The sequence below is a fragment of the Mastomys coucha genome, unplaced genomic scaffold (genome assembly GCF_008632895.1).
Source record: "Mastomys coucha isolate ucsf_1 unplaced genomic scaffold, UCSF_Mcou_1 pScaffold15, whole genome shotgun sequence".
NCBI classification, from domain to species: domain Eukaryota; kingdom Metazoa; phylum Chordata; class Mammalia; order Rodentia; family Muridae; genus Mastomys; species Mastomys coucha.
This window is the reverse complement of record NW_022196897.1, coordinates 89,475,802-89,478,780: the sequence shown is the minus strand read 5'-3', so window position 1 is coordinate 89,478,780 and position 2,979 is coordinate 89,475,802.

Here is a 2,979-nt window from a genome sequence, read left to right as displayed (position 1 = left end):
GGGGGGAGGGGGAAGGAGAGGGGAAGGGAGAGGGAGGGATGGAGGGAGTATCAGAGATCCCTTTGTTAGGATGAAGAAGATCTGGGCTAATTACCTCTTAAGGTTTTTTGGTTTTTGTTGTTTTGTTTTGGTTTGGTTTGGTTTGGTTTTGGTTTTCTCGAGACAGGGTTTCTCTGTGTAGTCTTGGCTGTCCTGGAACTCACTCTGTAGACCAGACTGGCCTCGAACTCAAAAATCTGCCTGCCTCTGCCTCCCAAGTGCTGAGATTAAAGGCGTGTGCCACCACTGCCAGGCACCTCTTAAATCTTAACGTGAGTTGTACTATTATAGTTGGGGTTAGCAACAAAGTTTATATCACCCAGGCAGAGATCATTTTATTTTTATGCAATCCTGGGCTTAGCCAGGTCTGGTGGTGTATGATTATGTTACTAGTATTCAGGAGTAAGAAGGGGGAGTGTTGCAAGTTCAGAGTCAGCCGGGGTTACATAGTGAGCTCTGGGCTATCCTAGGCAACAGGGTTATTCTGCCTCAAACAAAATCAAAGGAAAACAACTACACAGCAATAATTATGATTACTGTCCCTGCCGGTGTGGTATTAGGCTGACCTCTATAGCATCATGCCTAGCTCACGTGGAGGCTTTGGTTCAATTCTGAGCATCATAAAAATTATATTGGAACACACACATACTTGCAAGATGTATAACAAAACAGGTATTATACAGATTAAAAATATCTGCACAAGCTCAAATGGAAATACTTGCTAGGGTACAGTGAACTTGTAAGAATTAAGCAAACAGGGACACCTCATAAAAATACCAAGGAGCTAGGAATATCCATTAAGCCTAAAGACAGAGAGCTTCAGAAGAGTTTACTTATCAAACATCCATCCCCAAGAGATGCCCTAATTTCAGGCAGTAATGCCTGGTGGCTCCAGGAAACGTCCCCAGGAGGGGGTGGATCTCCCCCTCCTGTGCAATAGGTATCTATCTCCTCCTCTCCTGGAGGACAAAGGTCAATGGACTCAAAAGACAATGGGCTCCACCAATGAGAGATAACCAACTCATGCTGTAAACCTATGTGCTGAAAGAGTATAAAAGGTGTGTGCTTTTGTTCCTCGGGTCGCCTTTGCCTGAATGCTGGATGACCCCAGTATACTGGATCATTAAAAACCTCATGCTAATTGCATCATTCTCCGTCTCTGTGTTTTTGTGAGTGGGACGACATCCTGGATGTAAGACTCGGTTCTCCGGATCTTACAACAAACTCATCTTGGTCATTTAAGTGTTATACGGAAGGACATACAAATCACATATTGGCAGCAGCTTGCGGCTTAAGAATGGGATTATATATAAAAGGCTGGTTCAGCATTAGCTTCATTCATGATGGAAATACAGGTTCAGCTCATCGTGATATACCTTACTTTACATGTGCTCATACTGTTTACCTCTCCAGGTAAAGTGAGAATGCCTTATATTTCAGTCTGTGGATATGAATTCTCCATTCTTGGAACACCACTGCCATATTCAACTAGATATAATAAAACAGAAGAACACGGATAAAAAAATGTTAGACTGAATTGTGATGAAGTGTGTCAGATGAAGAATAAGCTGGCTGTTAGCTGAACGAGCAGTCTCAGTTGCCGGGCCTTTAGTAGGCAGTGTTTGTCTACGTGTGTGAAGTCCTCAGCGGTTAGCCTTCATACTAACCATACTAACCTGAATACTAACAATTTAGAATGCGTGATCCTGCTAGCTGGGAGTTGATGTAAAATAACCATTTTAAAACCAGAGCATTGCCAGGCAGTGGTGGCGCACACCTTTAATCCCAGCACTTGGGAGGCAGAGTCAAGCAGATTTCTGAGTCCGAGGCCAGCCTGGTCTACAGAGTGAGTTCCAGGACAACCAAGGCTACACAGAGAAACCCTGTGTGGGTGGGTGGGTGGGGGGACTTCAGAACATGAGTCAGAATTGCCCCCAGGGTCTGTTCCAGGACAGGCAGCCCCCTGCAGAGTTTCTATTCTGTGTGCTTTGTGGGCAGGGTCCCTGAGCCTGTTTCCAGCAAGTTCATGGTGATGCCGATAACCAGGCTCAGGGACTGCGGTTTGAGAACTGCTGAGTTAGAGCAAACATCCCCTCCCAGGGAGCACCTGCAGGCCACCTAGGCTGTGGAAAGATATAATTGGATTTGTTTTAAATAGGCCACCTTAAGCAGTCAGATCTCCCAACCTCTTTGAGCATTTTACAGGCCAGGAGAGTCAGTCATTGCTTCATTATCCCTTTTCTAGAATTAAAGGGGAAAAAGACTTCGATGAGAGACATTAAAGTACTTTCAAGTTAATTAAACATAGCTTTAGCTGCATGTTTCTGACATCTCGATAATTAAACACATCTAGACTCACTGGTGTTTGCCAACGGTTTTATGAAATAATTGAAAGTATATCCTTCATGGAGGCTTGTCATTCCCTGGGACACCCTTGGGCTAGCGAGTTGAGGGATGACCAGCAGGTGGCGCTTGAAGTCAGATAACGCCCCCAACGGGGGTGCAGGGACACACAAGCCAAGGTGCCGGCTTTAAATCCTCACAGTAAGGTCCTCTAACCACTTGTCATAAAACACCCTGAGACACACATCTTGGAAAATAGAAATGTCAAGCTCAGCATCTTTGCCACATTTCAAGCCAGGTAATTACCTTCTCTCCCAAAGGGAGTCTATTTTATGTATTTGTGTGCTTTCTAGGTTACAAGTTTCCCAAAGGCAATGATCTCCCTGCCTTCCCCTCACTCCACACAATGCCAACGTGAAATGCACATTTTACAATAACAACTTAATTATTCTATATCCCTCTGAGCTACGTGATGGCCTGTTATATAATTGCCGGTAATACAGAACCCTATATAAACCTCATATAAACCCTTGCAATAAATGGAAGCTTTTATTTGACCTAGAAATAAACTGCGTATTTACTTCACCTTTCCAAAAA